Source organism: Brienomyrus brachyistius, unplaced genomic scaffold (genome assembly GCF_023856365.1).
Source record: "Brienomyrus brachyistius isolate T26 unplaced genomic scaffold, BBRACH_0.4 scaffold42, whole genome shotgun sequence".
Taxonomy (NCBI): Eukaryota; Metazoa; Chordata; class Actinopteri; order Osteoglossiformes; family Mormyridae; genus Brienomyrus; species Brienomyrus brachyistius.
Window position 1 is genome coordinate 2,736,158 of NW_026042317.1, and position 13,717 is coordinate 2,749,874.

General features: G+C 40.8%; 1 protein-coding gene across 1 annotated transcript in view; it reads right to left on the bottom strand.

The window, feature by feature from the left end:
* Nucleotides 1-5,471: 5,471 nt before the first annotated feature.
* Nucleotides 5,472-13,717, bottom strand: part of LOC125722785 (uncharacterized) — a 62,902-nt gene continuing 54,656 nt past the window's right edge. Inside the window, exon 2 of the mRNA XM_048998991.1 lies at nt 5,472-6,245. The gene's annotated coding sequence lies outside the window, so the exon portion shown is untranslated. The remainder of the gene's footprint in view (nt 6,246-13,717) is intronic.

The window sequence follows — 13,717 nt, forward strand, 5'->3', positions numbered from 1 at the left end:
AGCCAATGCCGATGCCAAGTCTTCTTCCAACTGCCAGGCAACCAGAGGTAAGGCAGTGGGTCATACATGGAAGATCAGAACGGCGAGCTGGATGCAGGGACGTCACTGGTGGTGGCGACGTTACATGTGGCCGGGTGTGCTGGATATCTTGATAGATTGAGGTCTCCAGGCATCACCCCCCAGGAGGAGTAGGGGATATAAAATGTACATGTGATGTATTTGTGATGTGTGATGTATTTGTGATTTTTTTCTATAGATCATCTGCAGTATATGGAGTCCCTTAGATGTCAGGGTGAGAAAATATATTTTTAATTGTTTTGTGTTTCCTCTCAATAGTTTTGCGTTCCCTCACAATACTTTTCCTAATAATAATAACTGTACTCTGTCCATTTAAAGTACAAAAGTTAGAATTAATGGATTAATAAGTATAAACCAAAATAATACAGACATGTCCAGTTACGTGTACTTTACTGTTTACAGTAACTGGCAGTCATTGGACACAGTGCAATTATTATTATCATCATTATTTGTTATTATTATTATTATCCATCCATTTTCCAAACCGCTTATCCTACTGGGTCGCGGGGGGTCCAGAGCCTATCCCGGAAGCAATGGGCACGAGGCAGGGAACAACCCAGGATGTGGGACCAGCCCATCGCAGGGCACACTCACACACCATTCACACACACACACACACTCCTACGGGCAATTTAGCAAGTCCAATTAGCCTCAGCATATTTTTGGACTGTGGGGGGAAACCGGAGTACCCGGAGGAAACCCCACGACGATATGGGGAGAACATGCAAACTCTGCACACATGTGACCCAGGCGGAGACTCGAACCCGGGTCCCAGAGGTGTGAGGCAACACTGCACCACCATGCCGCCCCACTATCAAGACCACATCATCTAATATAATCTCAATATGTGACTGTGTATATTTCTCACACAAGGATAACTGAGAGGTTATCTGATAATGCTCCAGTCCAGTGTCCATAATATACACTTCTTCATTACACTAATCATTATCAATCGCATTTTCAGATGCAGAACTATGGGGACAGAAGCAAAAAAGTTACTCATTGATGCCTTTAGTGTAACTGAGCTACAAAAAATTCCATCTGCTCAATTTTTGCTCCACTTCTCTTTTCCTGCATTTCCATGAAACTTTCAAGTTGGCGCTGGGGCTTGTGGTCAACCAATAGGAAAAGTTTATCACTATAAGCCCCACCCAGTAAGTCTTGGTCGAGAAAAAAGTATGTTCTTTTTGGAACTAAAAAATGGTTCAGGAACTACCTCCTAAGACCTTCAGTTGGGCCAAGTTCGTGCAGTAGGAAATCGCCTTATGACCTGCACCCACAATGGCTTGTTTAGAGACACCGGTTCAGCTGCCTGTATGCTTTTTCACCTGCGGCAGAAACAGCAGGCAAACCAGCACAAACAAGGTACGAACATGCAGTAATGGGGGTAAAAAATCCCCAGACAGCGCCACCCACTGGGCCACATAGCATTTCATTTATCTGCAAATGTATATTTAAACCTTTGAGGTCCATCTCATGCTCTCAAGCAGAGATCAGGTCACTGAAATCTGAAGCAGTGTGTTACTAATCTTACTACAGCATGACAGAAGTGCTCACTTCTTTAATATTTATTCTGTGATCAAAGCATTTACTGCAAAAAACAAGGAGACCATAACATCTATAAAAGGTGAAAACCCTAAATGTCAAGCGCCCCCTACTGGCTGGCTGCAGTACCATTATTAGCACCACCCATCCCCATGTCTTTCAGTGGTAAGAGGCGATTTTCCACATCACTTTCACTTTGCCCCCCCCCCCCCCCAAAGGGGGTTCTTTGTTTCTACTGTGCAAAATAAGTAAGTAAGTAATACTTTAAGGTATTTTGTGTCATTAATGTATGATTTAAATGCAGGTAGTTTTATTACAGTCAGCTTTTATTCACAGTGAGTAGCTTGTCATCATGAAGAGGAAGTGTGACAATCGTGAGTTTTTGGGCAACCACAGGAAAGTAGAGACTGTGAGATAATTAGTGTCAGTCAGATGATAGACGTATACAGTATGTGAGTCAAGGGTTCTTCATATATTAATCATCCCATTCAGATAACAAATCCTGAGAGATCCATTCCTGAGCATCATGCCAAGAAACACCACTTGTTTACTGATAACTGCTTTCATGCAAATTCTGCTGTGCTGAGAGTAAAGATGAAGAGGGAGAGACAGCAAGAGGCTGCTGACGGCAGAAAATGCAGGTGACATGGAGGGGAGTGAGAAAAGGAGCAAATATTGATGGTTAAGAGTGAATAATGACGTCACAGCAGCCTGATCCTGATGTTAGTTTAAAGATCACACTGGGCTCCATTACAGCCCCCCCTCGTCTTAAGGGGGGTTCTTTGTTTCTACTGTGCAAAATAATTTGTAACACAAATGTCTAAACTGGCATGAAAGACACATTCAGCTCTTGTGAAGACTGGCATGTGAAACTGGAAAAGGCACTGGAGAAATTCAGTGCACATAAAGACAGACAGTGCCACAGATTAGCACTGATGACATGGATTCAGAAGATCAATCCTGTTAATATTCAACCTTCAGATGAGCTGGAAAGAGCAGCAGCAAGTGAGGAAAAATCTTCTGAACTTAAGCACTTGGCACGGCAAGGCCTGGCTTTTCGAGGTGTTGGTAAGGAGAGTGGGAATTTCAAGCAGCTTCTAATGCAAACAGCAGAGGGCGATGCAGAGCTGACCATGTGGCTGAAAGGTCACTTTGATTTCACCAGTGCTGTTTAACTGTAACGCCTGTTCCTGGGTTGTCCTCAGTCCTTGTTATTGGTTATGATTCTCACTGTCCTGCATTGTGTCTTGTTAGCTGTGTATTTAAGTGCCTGTTCTGCTTCTGTTGTTTCATGGTTCATTATAGCTGTATGATGTATGTATGTATATAGTTCTCTAGTTGTGTTTATTCCATCATTTAGTTCATTACTGGTCATTTGCTGTTTATTTTGGATCCATCCTGATCCTTTTGGTTTTGATGTGTGTGTTGTAATAAACCCTATTTTTTCAGCCGTGTCATGCACTGCCGCAACCAGAAGAGGGCAGAGGATATGGCACAAAAACAAAGGAAGAAGCCTAACTTTAAAAAGAACAAAAAACATCAAGACTCATCCAGCATGGGGTGGTGGGTTAACGAATAACACAAACAATCAAAGAATAAGCAAACAAATGAGAGAAAAGATGCAGAGATGACTGAGAAGCAGGGGATGACTGGAGAAGAGACGACAGGACCAGAAGACAGGAGGGATACAGGGAGAGCGGAGAAGGCAGTATAACTGAAGAATGGGAGAAGAGGAGAGACCACAGAGGAAGGAGAACATAGATGACTGGAGGGGAGGGAATATAGGAGCAACAGAGAGAAGGAGGAAGGGCTGCGGAGGAGAAGACAGGAAAAGAGGGGAAAATGTGCGCAGAGAAGGACAAACACCCCCACTGCCCACCAAAGTGCACTTGTAAGTAAACCACAATTTTAGCCTTGGGCTCAATATCTGGACTTGTCTCTGTGTAGCAATGCATAGAATCCCTGACACTGGTTATGACTGTACTGTATTAGTCCTAAACCTGCCATTATAGTGTAAGAAGAAAAGATTTTAAAAATATAAATCATTTTACAAAAAGGTAGAGCGATGTAGCCCCCGGAGAAGTCCCCCCCCCAAGCCCTGTTTGTTCCCTTCTAGCTACCAGATGAAACTCACAATGCACCCCAACGCCACCTAAATTCTCTTCCACATGATGCACCTTATTTACCCTTTGACTCCTGTCCATTATTGAGCGTTCTACTATCCATTTGATTATAAGTTTATTACACTGCATGTACATTAGTCAGCCACATATGCTGTACGGCTTTGTTTTCCGGACAGTCTGGGCTACTCAGATATGTCATAATTCAATTTGTAAATGCTGACAGTCTTGATATCATCCTTCTTATCAGGAAAAACTACTTGTGCATATAGATATTTCTCAATTTTTAGTCTCATCTAATATAAAAATTGGCAGGTAGTACAAATATAATCTTATAAATGCTGAGATTAGAGTATCTGCGATGCAGGAATGCAGGGGTTTCATTGGGGACCTTTCTATGGCTTAGTACTGTGAAGGAATACATGGTTAGTGCCAGGCGCAAATGAATATCTTTGATTTTGCATCCATTTGGTAACTTGTTGAAGTTGTCTGATAGTCAGTAATAAATACATGGTTTAATTATTATGATTGTTTATTTATTACCTTATGACATCTGAAAGAAACTGAAATAGGAAAGCTTTTTTTAATTTATGGTCCACTGGATGAACACAGACATTACAGAAGGTTTTAGAGTTTAATGCTGAATGTTTTTGCTATCATTTTTCTGCCTGCACATGCTGTGATTGGTGCAGTGAAATTTGTGAATGTGTTTGTGGTCAGTATCATAGCCTCAGACAACAAACCAAGGCTGTAGCACGTCACTGTGTTTACATGTGAGAGGGGTTCCAGTTACATAAGGGACTCGTTCTAATTGTTTTGACGGAGCTCGACAAACCTAAAAAATAAATGCTGGTGTTATCAAAAACTATGTCATATAGCTATATTTCAGATTTATTACAGCCAAACACATCTCGGAGCTCCGAGGAACCTCCTTCTCCTTACATTTCCTTCCATCCCACTCTTCTCATCCCTCCATCCCTCAAATACTGTTACATTTGTCTTTTTTCCACACTCACACCCTGTCTTGATCATACTCTGACTGCATGGCATCCATATGCAGGGCAAACTATTTTACAGTCTTATCTAGTATAATAGGACATAAACATTGAATTTGATAGTTATCTTTTATTTTCATATTAGAACACAACGCATGAACATGAAGGGATCGTTTGCATTTTCAACCAACCCCTTCGCAAACCCCCCAGCGGAATACTGGCCGCGGACAGGGGTGGGAATCCCCAAGCTGGAAGACTGTACTGCGTCATGTTAACATTAGCTAGCTAGTTAGCATGGATACAGAGTGCACCGGACTACAACTATAAAGGACGTAAGGTGTGTGATGATGTTAGCATTACGTTAAATGACAACTTTACCAGCTACTTACCAGAATCCTCTCCTATACGGTCGCCGAATGACAGCAGGCAGAAGACGGCGCGTTTTTCAGAACCACACCGGAGTTAAACTTACGCCGCGTTATTTACCAGCACTTGTAACACCAACATTTGCAGCCATTAACACATATGTGGTAGTAACACTGAAATTACTTTCTCTGCGTCAAAATAAGGTAGCTCTGTGATTTTGATACTTTATCATTTATACTTAACCGTATCTTCCTCCCATTCCTCCGTCTCTGCTTATTGACATTTAGGAGAGTGTCAGATATAAATTAACGATGCAAAATTATCAAACCAAGACAGACACAACACTGAAAAGATGACAAAGACACAGTTTGAAAAGTAAATATGTTTTATTGCAAATCTCTTATCTTAATGTAGCCTACCTTATCATATGTTAACTAACCCATCTTGTATTTTAACTTAGCCTATCTTATATTTTAACTTAGCCAATCTTATCATATGTTAACTTTGCCTATCATATTTTATCTTAGCCTATTTTATCATATCTTAACTTAACCTATCTTATTATATTTTAGCTTAACCTATCTTATCTTATTATATTTTTACTTAGCTTATATTAATATATTTCGTCTTAGCCTATCTTATATTTTAACTTAGCATATCTTATCCTATCGTATCTTTTAGCTACATTAACACTTAAACAGTATCTCCTTCCGCTGGGTCCCGCGGGATCCCAGTCCCAATGCAGGGCTCTAACACGGGTATTCTAAAAAAAAGAAAATAAACACTTTACTTAACTTTACTTAAAGCAGTCATATAACTGCATTATACATACCCAATTAATGCCTTATAAATCATTTATAAAAGTATTAAAAACACGGCTGTAAATACTTATACAAAGGCATAACACATTATAGCTATGTTGATAATGCATTATGAATGCTCTGATCTATATATACACAATAAATATCTTCATAATACATTATATCGGCCATTAATCCATAATAAACATGGCTATAATGTGTTATGCTTTTTTTTCTTCAATATTTATACCCATGTCTATAATATATTTATGGATGCATTACAGTGCATTGTGAAGGTGTCAATAATGCAGTTATATTACTGCTTTAAGTCATTTCTAAACCTGAATTCACAGCCTTATAATTACTGTCTCTTGCTACTTCTTCTGAAGGGCAGGGGACAGCAGAAGAAGCACCACTTCATCTTCTTCTTCTTCTTCTTGTGGCTCTTCTCAGTATCATCTTCAGGAAGATCTTCGGCATTCACATGGAATGATACTTCTTCACTGTAGATCTTCTCGGCAGCATCAGCATCTTCTTTTGTTTTATCTGTCTTCATCACTTCAGTCTCGTCCTCTTCCTCAGGTCCTTCTTCTGGTATAGTCAGTAGCTGTGATCTGTCTTCAGATGCCACCATACACTGAAACCTGACCAGTGTGGTAGCATCAGCATCTTCTGCCTGCTGGAATACCACATCAGCTTCTTCATTTTCCTCAGGTCCATCTTCCTGTAAAGTCTGCAGCCATATTCTGGCTACATATGCCGCCATGCACTGCCAACTGTCCACTGTGGCAGCATCAGTGTCTTCTGCTTCCTGAAGCTCCTCATCTGTTTCTTCATCTTCCTCAAGGTCTTCCTCCTGGATGGGTTCTAGCCAAGTTCTGCCTACTTGTGACACCACATATTCCACAGCATTCCCTGTACTTTTCCCTTCTCCTCCCTTAACCTCCTCCACATTCACTCCCACCTCACATCCATTCTCCTCACCTGCATTTAGCATATCCATCATACTAATACCAGCCTCTGTCCCCTCCATCACAACCCTGGAGGCCTTCCCCTCAAATGTTCCCCACTCTGGTACCTCCACATATTCCTCACTACTCTGCCCCCTTACCTCACCTTCCCCCTGGCTTGTCCGGTCCTTCCTGACTTTCTTTTTTTTGTTAAGGTAGCAAGTTTTATAAATTTCCCAGTCTTCAGATGAAAGGCCGTAATTACTCTGAAGACTTTGAGATGAAATACTAGTGCTGGCTAGCAGTCCATCCTTTCCCACACTCTCCCCTCCCTTACCCAAATCAGTAGACCCCCCCAATCCCCCCTTAACCCCCCCAGCCTGGACAGTGGGGAGTGTCACTGGTGAGAACTCCTCCACACCTTCTCCCCAGTTGATCACTTCATCCCACAGGTTCCAGGCTTCCCAGTGTTGGGTGTTGGTCCATCGATCAGCTCTCTCAATTCGCTCTCTGGGGAATAAATGAGAGATTAACCAGCACTTAAGAGAGATAATAAAATAAATAAAGAGCTGGAAATTCTTCAACCATACAGAAAATACAATTGTTATAATTATTATAATAAATAATTACAGGGTTCACATATATAAAAACGAAAGAATAAAAGAAACAGCGAGCAAGATTGCAAAAAAAATCTACTGTAAAATGCACGATACTGTAAGTGCAATAGCATATTAAACAGTAATGTCACCAAATTATAACTAGAATCAAATACGAAACAACTGTGCTCCACATCAAATGAATACCCAGATGAATACTACCAAGAACTGAGTTAACACTAACCAAGCTAAGAATATTTGAAAGTGTTAATCCTGTGTAACAATGTAAATAGATGTAATGATAAACTTAGAAGCATCTAGCCTACTCCGAAAGTAATGCCCCAATTTTTTTTAACAATTTACCTACCACCCTGTACAGTAGGGGGTCCCAACTTCCGGTCGGTGTTCCGGTACCGTCCGCGCGGAGTATTGCACCGGGCGGCAGACAACCGGGGGTAGAGGAGCCAGCCGTCCCGTTTATTAGGGGATCGCGCCGTTTTGGAAAGAAAGCTGCCCGTATTGATGTACGGAAATACGCCATTAGCCCCGCATGTCCGTATACACCGTCAATCTCCCGCCGCTCGGCGTGGGAACCCCCAAATTATACCGCCGTCTTACCGCTCCGTGACACTTTTCTACGACGGAAACCGATCCGCGGACATCGAAAGGTTGGGAAGCCCTACTAAACTAGCATGTTTGAGATGAATTTACTAACCAAATAGTCTGTCATTATTTAAATATTAGCAACCACAGTAGCAATAAAAACCACTGCACTTTAAATGACGTTAAAAAATATGTAATATTAAAAAAATATGTAATGTTTTTATTGTATTATAGACATTTACTATGTCATTATAGTATAAAAGGCTAAATAATCAAAGTAGCACAACATCAGTTGAAGAATTCAAAGACATTTTGGAGAGCTAACAAGCTACTCACCTCTGCGCCATTTTCACTCAGAGTTTGTTGTGCTTCAAACGGTAAAGTTTGTTTACGTTGTTTCTATGGAAACTGCTCTGACTCTCCGCTTGACCGTAATATAAAGGCATGTATGCAGTAATTTTCTGATTGCAGATTTGATCCCTATGCAGTAATTGACCACTGACCTCTTGGACCCTCTGGGCTGCCTTCACCTGCATTGAGGCAGCTGTTACGTTTGCTGTCATTACATTCAGCCCAAAATATCAAAGTACAGGATTTAAGATTTGAATTAGTAACAGGACTGTGGGAAACAAAACATATATGTTATTGATCCCTCGAAGAAAGTTTTCAATTTTCTCCTTCTTTCAGTTCTTAAATAACGTGTCAGTTTTTGCTCTGTTTGGTTGGGATTTACCATTTTAACATTGTAGCAGTTCCTAGGCAATACACAGACAAATTCTTTTTTTTAGGATGGAATTGTTATGCTGTAAACGATTACCTTCACGTTTCAACAAAGGTACTTGCTTTTGATATATAATTTTTTGTACATGTGTACTCTGGTCATAGCCCTTGTACATATGGATGGCATGGAAGGACAGTCACTGCTGTCACCTATACTGTCCCTGTCTGCTTTTCTCATTTAAGTGTTGATACGGCAAAAGAAGATGGACCTTTTGTAGAAATTTCCAGCCAGAGACTTGGTTCCTATATGAAGAGAATATTTTATTTTAATTCAGGCTAAGAAACTACAGAAAACCAGCTCTGCATGTGATCTCCCCTTTACTGCACAAGGAGGGCACACACATCAACAATTAGCAATGCAGCAAAATACAGATGAACAATTTCTCACAGTTTCAGAATAAATCAGATTTCTCTGTAATTCAGAGATTGTCTAAGACTTCTGCTAGATCATTTTCTGCACTTGAACCTAATTTCAAGATAAATGACACCTGGGTCTATTAAAAGAAGGTGATGCTGCCTGACCCACCAACCAAGGCTGGGAGGAAAGGGAGGAATACTAGTCAAAGGAAGGAAGAAAAGCAGCCCACCCTATCTCATGGTCATGGATACAAAAGTCAGGGAGTGTTACGAAGAAGACACCACACTTAAGACCATTGGTTTTATGCACTGAATTACACCAGGTAGAGTTTTTGCATTCTAGCTGTGTTACGTAACATTCCTCAGCCTTCATTTGTTTCCACAGAATGCAGGACATAATTTAGGGTGCCAAACAAGACAACGGAACTGCAGTATAGCCAATTATTTGTTTCAGTAGTTTTATAACAACTCGAACATAAAAAGTTTGTTTTTCTTAGATAAAAGTCCAGTTGAAACAGACTTTATTTTTAAATGTTAGATTGGATTTAAGAGATGGAACATGTTGCTTGTGTTAATACTGCTTTGATTTTGAGGATGAAGTCTGAAGTGTAGGTGACGTGTAACAGGTTGTTATTTTACTTTTAATTTATAATTATACAAGATTCTGTTTTCCTTCTTCTGTCTAACCTGATGGGTACAATATCCTTTAAACTTTCCCATGATGCTTTTGTCCTGCATCGCCCCTCCCTCTGTCTTTTCCCCTTTATAAGGGTCCCGACCTCATTTCCTCTTCCCTTTGGTGTATTGCACACGTGGGAAGAGGTGAGTATCTAGTGGCAGGGTCCCCCGAGTTAGTAAATCAATTGTATAATTATGACCCATATATTATATATTATATTTGATTTATTATTCATCATAAGCAGGGGATAGAAAACACGTCTATACATAAGTATATACATTGTTTTACTTTGTGCAGAGAGAGCGAGAGGGCCAGAGCATATGAAGTTTACCCCTTTCCTTATTGTTCCCAACAGTTTCAATAAAATCCAGGAACGACAACGGCGTCTGTAATATCCCTTCCTCCTGCACCCCACACACACCTGATAACACCCCAAAACACAATGCAGAGTATAGGCAGGGAATGACCGGTTACATAGGTACACTAGTGCGGCTTGTAAATATGCCCTTAATTTATGCCTGAATATCCCTCCCATATAGTGGCTGACCACATATCATGTGAAAGACCCGGAGAGAGTGAGTGTATATATATATATATATGTATGATGTGCATGTGAGAGACACCATCGGAAGTCCGGTTCAGTTCCTCAGAGGCACTACTATGGAGGCGCTTACAGTAATAAACTTGCTGACCACAAAAACTGGCACTATGATGGAAGTTATGCAGAAGTGCAGAGTAGATGGAATAATTTTTGTACCTCAGTAAGATTGTATGCCTTTTGCCTGTGTCTCCAGCCAGTGCCGGGGGTGAAACGCGCCTGCAATTATCAGCGGGATAACATTATCGTTCTTTTTATTCTGTGGAAAATGAAAGACCGATTTGCTGGCCAGATTAATTTATGAATCATAAACATGTTGTGGGCTATATAAGTAAAGTCAGGGCTCTCAAGTCTTATGCATTGACTGTGAGACACTTGCATTTCAACCAGTTCACATGCTCACGCGCCGCACCTTATGTTTGTCAAGCTGAGAAGTAAGGGTTAGGGTTATAATTATCAATAAATAACGTACTTCCCTGTGAAACAATGATGCTGGATGTTTATTTGCATATCATGATATGGTGCAGCCTTTTAATAGGTTTCTGTTTTTCTGTTAATCCATTCATGGTGTTGAATAAGTCAGCAAGCATAAGTGTAAGGCTAGTGAGTGACTGGTGTTTTCGGGGGAGACTCCCTAGAGCTGGAGAGAAATACCTTAAGGCACGGGATGAAAAATCCCAAATCTTCCAGGAAAAATGTCAGCATTATATGTATTTGCCACACAGAACAGAACAAAAAATTCCATAGGGAATCACACGCCTACCATAGTCACTATACTACTCAGAACGCCTGGCAGCCACCAAATCAAACATAGGAAAAGGTCCGGATTTATAGCGTTAGAATGTGGTAGAGACTAATATCCATAACGTACCATCCTAGAACACACTGTGTTCTAAAATTTAAGCCCAATTAAAATCTGAATATTAAATGAGGAAAATAATTTGATTTGTTCTTCTATCCCAAGTTGTGGTCTAAAAGCAATAAGACCACCATCCATTATACCTGCTTTGGGGAAAATGCACTCCTGTAGCCACTAGGGGAGCTCTCACCTCTTCTGGGCCCAGCTAAATAATTATGTTACGCATTCTAACAAGCTTTATTATCTGTGTCAATAAGCCCTACTTTTACACTAACACTCCTGCTGAGAGGCTAGTTTGATTACCAGTCTTGCCCTTGTCATTAGGAACACATGAGAATTTGCGCAGTGCTGTTTCACAGTGGATTCTCACTGGTTTTCCCCAAGACTGGTACAATACATTTTATTTAGTTTCATACCACAGGTTATTGTAAGAGGGATCAATTGGTTTACTTTTATACTGGTGCAAGGAAACTATTATTATAATGGTGGGTTATCAAACACAGTAGCTGGCTACCTCAGACATAAGACGCCCATTATGTACCTGTGTGTCACCTATATGGGCTTGGAATCTGTAAATCAATTGAAATAATTATTCATAGCCCAGATAGCATCATGTTATTGTTTCAGCGTTGAAGTATAGTTAAATGCATTGAATTATGGTCAGTGATAAATTATCAGCATTGAAACTGAATAGATTTTTGGTCAGATGTTCAATATTGAAAAATTAATGGTGGCGAAACCTTGATATAAAGTGACTTTTTCAACATTGAAAATAAGATGCTGAGTTAACATCAATATTATTGAAAATAAAAATGGAAAAATGAATTTATGGGGGGCGGCATGATGGTGCAGTGGTCAGCACTGTTGCCTCACACCTCTGGGACCCGGGTTTGAGTCTCTGCCTGGGTCACATGTGTGGAGTTTGCATGTTCTCCCCATGTCGTCGTGAGGTTTCCTCCGGGTACTCTGGTTTCCCCCCACAGTCCAAAAAACATGCTGAGGCTAATTGCAGTTGCTAAATTGCCCGTAGGTGTGTGTGTGAGAGTCACTGGTGTGTGAGTGTGCCCTGCAATGGGCTGGCCCCCCATCCTGGGTTGTTCCCTGCCTCATGCCCATTGCTTCCGGGATAGGCTCCGGACCACCCACGACCCAGTAGGATAAGCGGTTTGGAAAATGGATGGATGGATGGATGTGCACCAAAGCACACACGTTTTTTTTCTGGTGGCTTAAACACATTTTTGTAACTACTGGCTATTTTGCAAAAACTCTGCACACAAATAAAAAAACCACCAAATCAGCAAAATGTTGTAGGTCTCTTGCAAAAGCTAATAAATCTTGCTTAACTCTTCAAACCTTTGGAAAAATTTTATTTTTGTACCAATCAGTTAACACAAACCATCATCTTAATAAGCACACAATGCACTAACTACACACTGATGGTAGGAATGGAAAACACATCTGGCTTTTGCTTTCTCTGTGCACGAGGTATGTCAATTTGAGGTCATACTTTTGTCATAAATAGTTCTGTAAACACAATTCAAGATTCAAATTTCAAGTATGAATGTTTATTCACATGCATCAAAAGAAACATAAGACAACATACAATTTCACTGAGAGAGAGAAAAAAAATCATTCTTGTCGTCTCTTTGCGTCCGGCCACAGAATTTCATCAACATCACATGCAATGCTTTCTAGTCCAAGGCACCGGGGAAACTCTCCTGGAGTGCCTTATCCTGGCCTGACATGATGCCTGGTCAATATCCTCGCATGCCTCCGCCATTGCCTGTAAAAGAGCCATGCGTTGATGGGGATGACGATCATAGACCTTCCAGCACCAGGCAGAGAAGAATTCTTCAATCGGATTCAAGAATGGAGAGTAAGGCGGGAGGTTGAGTACAGTGAAGAGTGGGCGACTGTAAACCAGTTGCGAACTAAAGCAGTCCTATGGAAACTAATATTGTCCCATATGATGACATAACTGGTCTGTGAACATTAGTGAGCATATGATGTAGACTGTACAGGAATGTAATAATGTGTGCAGTGTTACATGGGCCCAGGGTTGCATGATGGTGAACAGCACCGTTCTGACTTATAGCTGCACACATAGTTATGTTACCACCACGCTGTCCTGGGACATTGGTTATGGCACCGTGTCCAGTAATGTTCCTGCCATGCCAACGCGTTCACTGTTTCTTTCAAAAGGGACTCTGTAAATGTGCTTCATCCTGATTCTGTTGCATGCCAGTACACGAGATAATGCAGAGATGCTCACATTGTTCATGTTTTGGGAGATGGTGTCATCCTTTATTATACGCTGCTGTATTTCTCGTAGCCTAATGGAATTATTTGTGATCACCATATTAACTATATGGGTCTCTCGTTCTTCAGTGA